The sequence below is a fragment of the Trachypithecus francoisi genome, unplaced genomic scaffold (assembly GCF_009764315.1).
Source record: "Trachypithecus francoisi isolate TF-2019V2 unplaced genomic scaffold, Tfra_2.0 Lachesis_group2, whole genome shotgun sequence".
In the NCBI taxonomy this organism is placed as follows: Eukaryota; Metazoa; Chordata; class Mammalia; order Primates; family Cercopithecidae; genus Trachypithecus; species Trachypithecus francoisi.
Window position 1 is genome coordinate 122,194,812 of NW_022681465.1, and position 14,480 is coordinate 122,209,291.

Sequence of the window (14,480 nt, forward strand, 5' to 3'; positions counted from 1 at the left end):
TTCATCTGGTACTTCTCAGCTTGTGACCATAGACAGGTGTCTTAATCTCCCTGTGCCTCGATTTGTTCAATAATAAAATGGGACTAATAAATAGCATCAGCCTCATACGCTGGTTGTGAGGATTAAAAAAGGCCCCAAATGTGAAGTGTTTAGCATAGTCCTTGGCACATGGTAAACACTCGTTGCAGATTGGCTCTTGCATAGTAAATAGCAGAAAGTTATGTAGACCTTGATGTTGGCTGAGTGCCTCTATGGTACCTCTATTGACTGGAGTTAAGTGACCTTCTTAGAAACATTGCTTAAAGTAATATGTGTTAGGGTCCAAAGCCCGTGAGAATTATTGTGACCTTAGGGGATCAGTCAGTTTTTCCTCCTTTTAAAGATGAGGAAGGAAAATTCTACAAAGTCATATTGTGGATTAGCATGGATAAAGATCATGGATGCTTAACTTGGGCCATTCTTTCCTACTATGCCATATTGATAGGTGTATCAGTTAGCATAGACAAGGCTAAGCTGCAGCAACAAATAAGCCCAGAGGTATCAGTAACAAAACACTATAAAGCTGTATTGCGTCCTCTTCCTCATATCACAGTCCAGTAGAGCTGCTCTGGGTGGTGGTAGGTGGCTTAGGATCCATATTGTCACTTAGGAACCCAGGCTGCTTTCCTTTGGGGGACCCCTCCCTTTATGACACATGATCTCTACATGCCATGAAGACAAGAAAGGGAAAGAGTGTCATGCTTGCAGGATGTTTTATAGCCTTGCCTGGAAATGGCACATATTATTTCCACCCACATTCGTTTTCTTCAGAACTCAGTCACATGGTCCCACTTAGATGCAAAGGGCACAGGAAATTTAATCTTGCTGTTTGCCTAGGAGGACAATGGAACAGTTTGGTGAACACAGAGCACTATCCTTGCCATGCTGTATTCCCTACACTTCTTGCCACATTTCCAAAGGTTGGCCCCAGTCTCTTCTAGGATTTGTTTCCTGCCTCCCAGTGATTGGAGGAGCCATTTTATCACATGCTCTCCTATGTAGTGCAGGGAAGTGTTTTGAGAAGAGGCCTTATGAGGAGTTTGGAAGGGTTTGAGATTTCTGGGCATGATGATAAGGGACATAAAAGGTGAAACTTTTGGACTAATAGTCCCCACCTGGAGGTTAGTGCTGAGAAAAGAATATGTTGCCTTAAGTCATCACGGGAAGAATTTAGGAAGAATTTTTTATTTCTGAGTGTGAGGGCTGGGAAGGGGAGCACTGTCTCTGCAGATGCTTTGATGTGCCTGAAGTGGATGAAGGAGATTTGGGGTGGGGCTGTGGATTAGACCAGGTGCACTTTTGTGTTAGAAGCACCGAGGTCCTGCCAACATCATCTTCTTACTTGTGCTCACATTTTGCCTGAATAATAATCAGCCAATTGACGGTTACTTCTTGAGTACTTACTGCATGACCAACCCTGGGCTAGCATCACTTTATACATATCATCTCATTTAATCCTTGCAGTATCCTAGGAGGTAGGTACTGTGATTATGGTCATTTAAGATGGAGAAACAGAAGCTTAGGGATGAGTTAAGTAGCCTGCCTAAAATCTATTTGCTAAGATTTGAGCCCAGGCTATCTGATTCTAGGGCCTGCCGTCTTAAGTGTTATGTTTGGCAGCAGGGATCTCAAACTCTGTTGCTGAAAAAGACTAAGCAGGTAACTTGAGTGAGGGAATCAGGTCAGGTGGACTAGTGAATTGCAGGCATGTACCTTATGCAAAGTGGGTAATTGCCTCTTACTACCAGCCTATGGTAGCCACAAAAACTCCATGGTTATTTGATGGGCTGACTTTTGGAGACAAGCCAGAATTGCAGATTTGTGTTTGAAATGCTCCCAAATTGGCAATTAATTTGCATATGAGAAAATCACAGTGAGAACCAGACTACGCAGGTCTGCAGGCCAGAACTCGCTGGTGGGCTACCGGTTTGCAAGTTCATTTCTTCTGTTCCCGGCAAAGAGTAGTTGTGTGCTTTTTTTTTTTTTTTTCCTGGAGCATGGAGCTGAACTGAGCAAAACAGGGGCAGGGAGTCCTCCTGCTTCTCCTGCTGCAAGGGATGAAAGAATAGCGACCCCACGCCCACTCCTTCTCTTTACATGCCCTCACCATGGCCATATCCAACCACCCGGGGTTGCCCCTCTGGCCCGTTCTTCTCCCTGCAGGTAGCTGTCTGCACAGGGTTGGCTGCAAGCTTTTGCAGGTGTGAAATTATATATGCGAGAGTGTTGCCAAGCCAAAAATTTAGCCCAGAGAGGCTTAGTTCCCAAACAACTGAGGTAGTGTGAAGCCAGTTTTTAAAATCAAATTCAGCTCATTTCTTTCCCAAATGCGTGTATGTTTTTAAACTTGCATGTGGTTATGTAACAGATGAGAACGAAGTGCAAAAAATCAGAATAGTTAATAATGCCTCCTGTGGTGTGAGTCTGAAGAGGTAAAGCATGAGATGGGAGCCGTAGGAGGGTGATCCGAAGGGAAACACTGCTGTCCTTGACCTGGTTGGAAGGTGATTTCATGGTTTTCGAACACATGCTGTTTCTCTCTTTCATCAGGGTAGCTGGGTGGGTGGCATTAGGTCCTTTGGACTAGGGAGAGGAGACAGAGGAAGACACCCATTAAGACAGTCTGATGTGAGCAGTTTTGAAGATCTACCCTTGGGCTCACGAAACAGCCTCTTCTGGCCAGGCACGGTGGCTCATGCCTGTAATCCCAGCACTTTGAGAGGCTGAGGTGGGTGGATCACTTGAGGTCAGGAGTTTGAGACCAGCCTGGCCAACATGGTGAAACCCCATCTCTACTAAAATTAGCCAGGCATGGTGGCACGTGCCTGTAATCCCAGCTACTCGGGAGGCTGAGGCAGGAGAATCCCTTGAACCTGGGAGGTGGAGATTGCAGTGAGCCAAGGTTGCACCACTACACTCCAGACTGGGAGACAGAGCAAGACTCTGTCTCAAAATACATCCCCCAAAAAACCAAAAAGCATCTTTCTTTAGCCAAATGGCTAAAATTCCCGAGTCTTGAATGGCTTAAACTGCATGGCCACTTTATCTATGGGGAGAGTCTTAGGTTAACTGGACTCCTTTTTTCAGTGTTTTTTTGGAAGGTAGGAGGTGCATTGAGTGATACATGTTTACTCCAGAAAACAATGATAATACTGATAAGCAAAATGTAAAATGTTTAAAAAAAAAAAAAAAGAAACCATTTCTCCATCCTGAGAAACCTAGTGTACACTTTTCTGAGTGTCTCCACGAGGCCTTACTTCATCCAAGGTGTCTGGAGGAAGTTGGGGAGTATCCTCTTCAAGGTCCTTTGGGAGACAAGGCAAATACACAGGAAACAGGCCGCAGCACAAGAGGTGCAAGGAAACGTGATGAAAGACCAAAATGAGTTGTGCAGAGAGAGGCTGAACCATCCAGAAGTTCAGAAGTTCAGGGAAGGGAGAAGCCAGCATGAGATGGAGCAGCTGGGGGAGGCTGCAGGGGGCGTGTGGGGCCCGACAAAGCCTGAACTTTGGGCGTATCTGTGTCCTAGGGCTGCCATAACAACGTACCACAAACTGACGCCTTACAACAACAATCTATCCTTTCAGACTTCTGGAACCTGGCAATCTGAAATCAAGGTGTCATCAGGGCCAGGCTCCTTCTGAAATCTGCAGGGGAGGACCTTGCTCCTTCCTGGCTCCTGGGTTTGCCAGCAGCCCTTGGCGTTCCTTGGTTTGTAACTGCTTCACTCCAGTCTCTGCCTCTGTTGTTACACAACGCTATCCCTGCATGTCTGTCTCATCGTCTTTTTATGATTTTGATGTTTTTTGTAGAGACAGGGTCTTGTTCTGTCACTCTGGCTGGAGTGGTACAATCATAGCTACTGCAGCCTCAGCCCCCCTGGGCTTAAGCAATCCTGCCACCTCAGCCTCCTGAGTATCTGGGACTATAGGCAAGTACCACCATGCCTGGCTAGTTTTCTCTTTTATAGAAATAGGATCTTGCTGTGTTGCCCAGGCTGGTCTCTAACTCCCTTCTGCCCTCAAGTAATCCTTCTGCCTCATCCTTCCAAAGTGCTGGGATTATAGGTGTGAGCCACTGTGCTCAGCCCTGTCTCCTCTTCTAATAAGGACACCAGTCCTATTGGATGAGGGCCTACCCTAATGACCTCATTTTAACCTGATTACATCTGCAAAGACCATACTTTCAAATAAGATCACATTCACAGGTAGCTGGGGTTAGGACTTCAGTATATCTTTTGGGGCACACAATTCAGCGCATAACAGAGCAGTAGGATTTAAATGGATGCAGGACTTTGAGGGCTTCTGAGGCCAGCATACAGCAGGAACATATATGTGCCAATGAAGTGCCTAGCACAGTTCCCAGATCTGATAGGTGCTCAATACATGTCTGTGGCTATAAAGAAGGAAGAATTAAATGAGGCAAGCTGAGGGCAGTAATGAGAACCCCCTTCTTATTGAGCTGTGGAATGAAATTGACATTTGGGGGAAATTTCTGGCAGGATTGGTGGCAGGGGAATGAGGCTGAGGGCTGTTAAATCGGTGGTTTCACTGCTCGGCCCCTTTTATGGTTCCAGTCTCCAAGCATGTTGTCAGCCCCATAGATGCCTTGCAGTCTGGACACCACCTGCCTCTGTGATCCCATTTGGTGTCACTCTGCTGCCGTCACCTGGACCTTTTTGTTGCTTTCTTCTTTTAGGGCCTTTTTGTTTCTGTTCTTCCACCTGGAAACGTCTCCCTTTAGCCTGCCCTTCAACTGGATCCTTCTTTTCCTCCTAGTCTCAGACCAAATCTCACTCTGTAAGAGAGGTTCTTCCTGGACACCTCAGGGAGGGCAGTGCCTTCACTGCCTCTCACCACATCTTTATTCTCTTCACCTCACTCTGTACTGTTTCCTAGCTATGCCCATATTGCAATCTGTAGTCTCCTTGTTGATTTGTGGTGGCCTATCTTCTCTGTTTTTTATTGTTGTATAATGATCTTGTAGCAAACTTAGTGGCTTAAAACAACACACATTCAGCACCTTCCATTTGTCTGGGCCCTCTGCTTCAGGGTCTCGTAAGGCTGTACATAAGGGTTTGGCTGAGGTTGTGGTCTAATCTCAAGGTTCGACTGGAGAAGGACCTGTTTCCAAGCTTTCAAGGTTATTGGGAGAATTCAGTTCCTTGCAGTCTATTAGAGGGCTTCAGGTTCCTGCTGGTTGTCTTGAATTCTTGGTTGGTTGTGGGTAGAGGCTGCCTCCAGTTCCTTGGCATGTGGGCCTCCCAAACATGGCCACCTGCTTCATCGCAGCCAGCAAGAGAAAGAGTCCTATAGCAAGACGGGCATTGTGGTCCCATGTAACATGTCACAAAGTTGACATCTGACCACCTTTTTTGTGTTCCTTGGGTTAGAAGCAGGTCTCTAGGTTCTGCCCACTCAAGTAGAGGGGAAGGTGGTGATACTGGGGACCACCTTAGAATCTGTCTGCCACATTCAGCAAAGAAATAAAAGTTCTTTAAAAGGAACTTCTTTGCTGTTTTACCATCTATCCTTAGCCATCAGCATAGTGCCAGGTCTAGAGTAGGTGTTTAATAAAGGTTTGTTGTAGGAAGAAAAGAAGCAAAGAAAGGAGGGAGGGATTTTTTAAAAAGGGAAAGGAGATGGGGAGGGAAGGAAGGAAGGAATTAAGGAAAGGAGAGAGGGGGAGGGAAGGAAAGAAAAGAAGGAAATAAGGAAAGAAAAGAAAGAAAGAAGGAAGGAAGGAAGGAAAAACCTGTGTTTCTCTTGAAACATGCTATAACAGCCAAATAAATCTGCTGGCAGTTATCCTGAGGCAATGCCTCTGGGCTTTTATACATGCTTTTTTTTTTTTTAAACCTAAAATTCTTTTTCTCTCTTAAATATTCCCATGCCAACCTGAATATAGCCAGCTCTTTCTTGAGGTCTCAATTAAAATGTCACCTTTTCCTGGATGCCTCCCCTGACCCTACACCCCAGTTACTCCATACTCCTTCCTCCATACTCTTCTGTAAGCTTTTGTTTATGCCTCTGGCATAGTATACAGCAGGAGTCTATAAACGACAGCCCCTGGGCCAAATCCAGCCTTCGGTCTGTCTTTGTAAATAAAGTTTTATTGGCACACAGCCATACTCATTTATTTATATATTGTCTAAGGCTACTCTCACACTACAAAGCTGAGTTGAATAGTTGTGATAGAAAACATGACTGGCGGAAGCCAAATTATTTACTATCTAGCCTTTGAAGAAAAAGGTTGCCAACCTGTGGTACAGAGCGTTTATCATAGTCTATGGTAATTGCTCCTTTATTTCTTCCTCTCTCAACTCTGAGTTTCTTATGGGCAGAGACTATACTGCTATTGTTTATAGATAATATACCAGCATTTAGCACAATTCATGAAACTTAATGGTGAAGACTTGTTGAATGAATGAATGGTGTATCAGTAAGAAATAGAGAACAGGTAGAAAATTCAAATTAGGAATATTCCAGGAGAGTTGATTTATTTACACAGGGATCATTTCAGAGGTGTGGGTATGTTTCAGATAGATGCTATAGAAACCAAGACCATAGAAGCAATGGAGCATTTATCACCTCTAAGCCAGAAGAAATAGGAGGAAGAAAAGTGTCCTGGAACCAATGAATGGACATTCATAAAGTGCAACTGTGACCTTGGGTGGCAAAACTAGCTAACCTGGGTGAGCTCTCAGGGAGGATAAATACCCTGTCCTCAGTCTGATCCTTCCCCCATCCCCTGCTTAGCTCATAGGGAAGCAAAGAAGCACAGAACCTTGCCCTTTCTGTGATGTGATGTGGTCCATTCAGGTGGAAAGCGTAGTGAGTGCATAACTGAAACTGAGGCCACTGCTTCCTTGCCAACTTGTTCTGATCTGGTTGGAACCTCTTCTTTGCTGGTGGTAAATGAAGGCTCAGGAAGTGCTATGGGGGCCTCTTTATTCTGGCTCCTCATACCTCTTTCCTGAGTAGGAGTCCTCAAATCACACTATGGGATTTTTTTTAAGTTGTTGTTGTTGTTGTTTTAAGATTACTCAAGTGCAGTTGTGAGAAGGAGGGGAAAGAGTAGAACAAGGACTACAATCTGTAACTGAATAATCCATTGAGATAGCTATGCTGTGGGATCTTGAATGTGGAGGCGTCACACATTGAAAGGCTTATTCAGGAGCAGGAGGTCTTCTCTCTGACTTCCTGCTTGCTTACTCGCCTTGGTGTTTAGACCACATCCCGTAACGTTTCATTTTGCAAATTCTTGCCTTGTTCTCTAAGAATCTCCTGAGTCTTAGCACATCTCCTCAACTAGACTCCAGGCTCCTTGAGAACAAGGACCAAGCTATATTTCATTTTCTAAAAATTCATTTGGCTCTGGGCTCTCAAAAGATGACAGTTACAGAGTTATTGACAGGACTCCATAGGTCATGTAGTTCAGCCTCCTACCCATCACAAGGATCTCCTAGACATCATGCCCAACCTGGGTTAACTTTGCCTGCATATCCTTGTAATAAGGAATGACTGCATTGTGTGGTAGCCCCTACAGGTTTACTTCATGTTGAGACCCGATCTTCTTTCCTGAAACCCCGAAGGCAGTATTGTAAACACTCAGTGTACAGGGGACAAGGTAGTCTTAAAAGTCTGGTCTGAGCAGTGGTGTGCTCCCTAAGCATCACAGATCTCACCATTACAGATGAACATCTTTTTAAAAGTCTATCCCAAGCTACACCATTGCATCCTCTCCCTACCAGTTGTAGCCCATGGGTGAAAAATTAACCACTCTGAATGCTGTTTAGAAAGTACTTCCTTGGCTGGGTACCATGGCTCATGCCTGTAATCCCAGCACTTTGGGAGGCTGAGGCGGATGGATCACCTGAGGTCAGGAGTTTGAGACCAGCCTGGACAACGTGGCGAAACCCCGTCTCTGCTAAAAATATGAAAATTAGCCAGATTTGGTCATGGTGCCTGTGATCCTAGCTACTCGGGAGGCTGAGGCAGGAGAATCGCTTGAACCCGGGAGGCGGAGGTTGCAGTGAGCTGAGATTGCGCCACTGCACTGCAGCCTGAGCAACAGAGCAAGACTCTGTCAAAAAAAACAAAAAACAAAAAACTTTCTCCATTGAGCCTCATGGTAATCTGACAGAGGTATATCTTGGGTCATGTTTTACAAAAGTCACAGCAACAACAACTGGAGTTCCATAAAGTTAAGTGCCTTTCTCCAAGCCACATGGCTAAGGAGCAAAAAGGTTGAGATTCAAATCCACACTGTTTGAATTTATAATGGAAGCCCTTTTCCCCACACGATGCTTTCGCTGAGGGCTGTTTTTTCACTCCTTGCTCTTCCCAGATGTGCCACAGCCAGAAGAAAATTTTGCAGGAATGCCACAGAATGAATAAAAAGAAGGGTATGGATACACATGTGCCAAGATAAGGCCAGTTGCCTGACCTAGAAAATGTCATTTTTGTTTCATTTTTTCCAATGTTGTTCTGAATTCTTCTTTCTCCCTACCCCACCCAAGGTGTCAAACAGATGTGAAAATGCCACAAAGCTCCAAGTCTCAGCATTGGTTTATGATTCACTGATTGGGATGGGGAAAAACAATCCAAATTACCATGGTGATGCCTGTTTATAGAGGCAACATGGCAGATGCTGACTAACATGACTAAAACCAGATAGGGGCAAACACAGCAAGAAAGCTCTTCCTCCCTGAGCTTGCAGAGGGGCTCGCTTCCCCTGGCCAGGACTTCACTGGGAGACAGGGTAGGAAATGTGTTCTCTTGGCTGGAGTGAGGGAAGCAAAGCTACTGCGGGTATGTCTTTGTTTTTCTCCAAGGCACAGGAGCGGGAAATTCTATTATGTTTGTGCATTTATTTATGCATTCTTTTAAAAAATTCAGTGGATAACCTGATACAGTATAAAAAATGCTCTAATGGTAGATGAGCAGTAGGATGTGATAAGTGAAACTATGGCCTTTGCATTCAGAGAGCCCCGGTTCAAATCTCGGCATTACCTACTTCCCTGGTATGTGAACTCATGTTAAATTTCTTTATTGGTAAAAATCTTCTAAGCTGAGGGTGGGGATGGGGGAAACTAAATTTCAGCCTCCTCATGTGAAAAATGAGATAATGGTACCTACTGTATATGGTTGCTGTCTGGATTAGATAAATGAACACAAAGTCCTCAGCACAGTACCTCATGCATAGTATGGGTCCAACAGATATCAGCTTGTATTAAGGCTGATCTACAGCGTTTTAATCTGTTGAAGTAAGATAATACCTACCTTTCAGAACTGTTGCGAAGAAGAAGAAGGTATGGAAGGCTGGGTGTGGTGGCTCATGCCTGTAATATTAGCACTTTGGGAGGCCAAGGTGGGCAGATCACCTCAGGTCAGGAGTTTGAGACCAGCCTGGCCAACATGAAGAAACCCCATCTCTGCTAAAAATGCAAAAAAAATAAAAATAAAAATAAAAAAATAGCCAGGCGTGGTGGCAGTCACCTGTAATCCCAGTTACTTGGGAGGCTGAGGCAGGAGAAGAATCGCTTAAACCCAGGAGGCGGAGGTTGCAGTGAGCCAAGATCATGCCACTGCACTCCAGCCCGGGTGACAGAGTGAGACTTCATCTCAAAAAAAAAAAAAAAGGCATAGAAAGCTATTGTATCAAAGATACTTTATTTGCCAATGTAGACTGCCATAACAAATTGTTTCAAATTTCAGTGGTTTAGGAGTTATTTCTTGAATAGGTCTGAGTTTAATGCATGTAAATGATTGTGGTGGGGGTGGGGGTGTAGGCAGTGGGGGGACCAAAGGAGGAGAGGCCTCTGTTTCATGCAGTCATTCAGGGATTTGGGCTCTTTCAGTTTCCCATCCCTGGTGTATCCCATCCTCCAGTGTATCTACTGAATCCCACCCAAGATGAGAGAAGAAAGTGAAGGATGGGGCAGGAAGTTTTATTCCTCAGGCCTGAAGGCAGCATATAGTACTTTCACCCCGTAACAGTGATGAGAATTCAGTCACATGGTTGCCCATACATCCAGGGAAAGCTGGGAAATGTAGTCTATCCGTATGCTCAGGCTGGTGAGTTGTCCGTGATTACCATTCATGGAGCATTGTGGCGGACTGTTGGGTTGTCCATGAAACCTTTTTCCCTCTGTCTTGAGCACAACTCAAAACAACTTGCCAGTCTGCCACAATGCTCAATGAATGATAATCATTACTGTGATTAGTAACCTAACATCATAGGTGATTCCCATGGTATCCTAAGCCCCACTTGGAGGGATGGGCATCTCTAATTATGCAGTCCTTACTCCTTTGAGCTTGAGAGAAGGAACAATTCTCACCTCATCCCCAGAATAACTCGGGAGCCTTCTGCCCCCGTGAGCCATCCTTGACCATAATGACAGGACCGAGGTTCTCAGAGGTGGCACACAAGTCTCAGAAAGGCCTTGCCACCAAAAGCCATGTGAATAGGGTTTCATTGCTAATGGTAAATATTGAGTATTCAGAAGGTGGCTTTCTCCTCCTTTCTGTCCTGCCTCTCCATTATTACACAATGAATCACCCCAAAACTTCCTGGGTTAAGACACAGTGGTCACTTCGGTACAGTAATGTGTTGTTTAATGACAGGGATACATTCTGAGAAATGTATCCTTGGCAATTTCATTGTTGTGTGAAAATCCTGAATGTACTTGCACAAACCTAGGAGGTATAGCCTACTACACACGTAGGCGATATGGTTATAGCCTATTGTTTCTAGGCTATAAACCTGCACAGCAGGTTACTCTACTGAATACTATAGGCAGTTGTAACACAGTGCTGAGCAATGGTGAGTGTTTGTGTTTCTAGTTATACCTATTGTTTTGTTGTTCTTTTAAGAGTCAGGGTCTTGCTATGTTGCCCAGTCCAGTCTTAAACTGTGGGATTGCTCCAGCAATCCTCCTACCTCAGCCTCCTAAGTGGCTGGGACTGTAGGTATATATCACCATGCCTGGCTAAATATGTCAAACATACAAAAAAAAAGGCACAAAAATAAAAATATAGTATAAAAGATAAAAAATAGTACACCTAAATAGGTACTTACCATGAGTGGAGCTTGCAGGACTGGAAGTTGCTCCAGGAGAATCAGTGAGTGAGTGGTGAGTGAATACGAAGGCCTAGGACATTACTATTCACTACTGTTGATTTGACAAACACTGTACACTTAGCCTATGCTAAATATTTTTAAAATTCTTCAATGGTAAACTAACCTTAGCTTACTATATAACTTTTTAACTTTATAAACTTTTAATTTTTTCTTTTTTATTCCTTCATAATAACACTAAGCTTAAAACACAAACTGTATAGCTATACAAAAATATTTGCTTCCCTTGTCTCCTTATTCTATAAACATTTTTCTACTTTTACAATTTTTTTTACTTTTTAAACTTTTTTATTAAGAACTAAGACACAAGCACACACATTAGCCTAGGTCTACACAGGGTCAGGATCATCCATCTCGCTGTCTTCTGCCTCCACATCTTGTCCCACTGGAAAGTCTTCAAGGGCAGGAACACACATGGAGCTGTCATCTCCTATGATAACAATGCCTTCCTCTGGAACACCTCCTCAAGGACCTGCCTGAAGCTGTTTTACCATTAACTCTTTTTTTAAAATAAGTAGAAGGAGTATGCTCTAAAATAGTGATAAAAATATGGCATAGTAAATACCAGTAACTCAGTCACTTATTATCAAGTATTATGTACTGTACATAATTGCATGTGCTGTACTTTCATACAACTGGCAGCGCGGTAGAGTTTTCACCAGCATCACGTAAACATGTGAGTGATACGTCGTGTTACGATGTCACTAGGAATTTTTCAGCTCCATTACGATCTTATGAGACCCCCCCCATCGGATATGCCGTCCTCATTGACTGAAACATTGCTATATGGTACATGACTGTTATCTCTTACAGCTTCTGTGGGTCAGGATTTCAAGAGTGGTTCATTCAGCTGGGTGATTCTGGCTTAGAGTTTCTCATAAGTTGCAACCAGATGGTGGCTGAGGCTGAGTCCCAAAGGAATCTGCACTTAATGTGCCTGACCTCTGGGCTGGAAAGACTCAGGCCAGGGCTAGCATCTCTCCGTCCTCCTCCTCCTCCTCCTCCTCCACCACCACCACCACCACGTGGTTTCACCAGCATGGAGGCTTCAGATCATCTGCTTTTCTCATGTGGCAGCGCAAGGCTGCAGTGCAAGTGAAGGGACCGAGAGAGCGAGCCCCTCCCCTATTGCCTCTTCTACGCTAGCCTCAGAAGCTCTGCAGCATCACTTCTGCCACAGTCTTGTTTGTCCAGCAGTCTCAAAGCCTGCTGAAGTTCAAGGGAAATTGGCGTAGATATCACCTCTTGATAGCAAGTGTATCAAAAAAAAAAAGAAAAGAAATGACAGACATGTTTGGAGACCACCACACTTCCCACATCCACATCTGGACACTGTCCTTGGCCCCCATCCAGGATCACCCCTCCTGCTGACAGTTCAGAACCTATCCCAGGCTGACATACTGACTCCCTTGAGGCCAGAGCTGAAGGTCATAAAGGTCTGGAGGAGCCTGGGTGGGGACAGTAGGGGCTGGCCTTGGGACAGGCAGCCTCTCCTCAGGGTGAGTGTAATCCATTCCCATTTCTAACCACATGTGTTGAAGCCCCAGCTTTGTGTTTCTCATCATCCCGTGGCCTGCAAGTAGGAGACAAAGCTCCTACAGAGCATGCAGGCCCGGAGAAGGAAAGTAAGTTACTCAAACTCACCCAGACCCGACTGTGTGGAGTTGGGGGCTAGAGGTATCTCACCTCAGAGTCCACGTGCTCCCTGGCCTTCCTGGGAGTATGTGTGTTTGGGAGGTGGGCAGAGGCAGGCAGCACAGCTGAGTGGGAGGGGAGAGCGCTTTCCTCCTCCGTAGTCCCTGTGTCACTTGCACTCAGATACCATGGAAATAAGGGTCACAGAAATGCTGCAAAGGACAGGCAGCAGGCTGGGGGGGCACTCTTGGCCCCATTATTCTATTTTTCAGCCATAAAATAGACCCCTCTTTTTACCTGTAGGAAGAGAGCACACCAACGAGGAGTGTCTTGGGGACCCCAAGGTTCATCTGTAGGCACAAAGTTTGGGGTATGGGGCTGTCAGCTTCTGTTGGTGAACTGAAATTTCAGAGTTGAGATGCGAGAGATGCGCTTCAACTAATTACAGTAATAGCTGCCGTGATTGAGCACTTAACAAGGCTAGATAAGTGCTGTGTGTACATCATCTCATTTAACCCTCATCAAAGCTCCTGAGGTCAAGATTGTCGGCCTCATTTGTAAATGGAGAAACTGCACCTCAGAGATGAAGTACACTGCCATTAGATCACTCAGTAAGTGGCAGGACAGGGATTCAAGCTCAGGACTGCCTGCCTCTGAATCTCAGCTCCCAAACAGGAATGCTGTGCCAGGGACAGTCCCACAGCACACCCTCTGCCCCCCGCCACATCCTCAGCATTTCAGCAGTGCACTCAGTGTGCTTTGACATAATAAATATTCATTGAAAATATTGGTGCTGCAGATGCTGGCACAAGCTGCTGAGATACCATGCTGTGTCCTGGTAATTAAACCCTTAGTTGCATTGTCATATTCACAGTTGTCAAGGTCCCCAAACATCCATCTGAATTCAGATGGGAGGTAAGAACATGTGTGATGCTTTGGAGTGTGTACAGATTTCTGTCTGCAGGTTTCCCATCCCTGCATGGATAACCCTTTATTTTCCTGGGTAATTCTTGCTATGCTTTTTTTTTTTTTTTTCTAAACCAGCACTTAAATTAGCCAGAGAAGTCTAAATGCTGCTTTTCTCCATCACAAGCTAGTTCAGAAACAACTATGATGCTGTTTTAGGTATTGGAGAACTCAAGGAGAAAAGGAGGAGGTACCTGTGCGAGGTTACTCAAGGACTCACTTGATTTTTATTTCAGTATTATGTCTGATATCAGGAGAGTAATCCCTCCTCAAACTCGATTTTTTTTATATATAAAGTGCTAGAATCTGAAAATTCCTTCCCTGTTCATTTGATGCAACTGTATAAAGGAGGCATAATTGCAGGGTGGCATCTTTAGGAAGCGACTAGGAAAAGCGAAGAAGAGATGAACGTTTGGATGGGGATTCATCATTGGAGAAATGGCTCTTCGTATATAAATGTTCAGAAAGAAAAGATAATTCACAGATACCTTGTTGAAAGTCCAAGGGCCAAAACCCTGAAAAGTGAGGGTTAAAGAGGGCATAATCTGTAGAGATCAATTATTCAGCATCTATTATTGAGAACTGTAGCGTATTATTCATGGTTCCTTTTTTTGGCATTCAGTCTTGTTAGATTATTTTAGTGAACACGGAATATTCATGCAGTTGTTCACAGGCTCATTCGTGACTTCAGTTTTTCT

The 14,480-nt window shown here is 44.6% G+C and overlaps 1 protein-coding gene across 2 annotated transcripts in view; it reads left to right on the plus strand.

The window, feature by feature from the left end:
- SLIT3 (slit guidance ligand 3) overlaps positions 1 to 14,480 on the plus strand; it is a 645,016-nt gene that overhangs the window by 34,645 nt on the left and 595,891 nt on the right. The gene's annotated exons all lie outside the window — the stretch shown is intronic.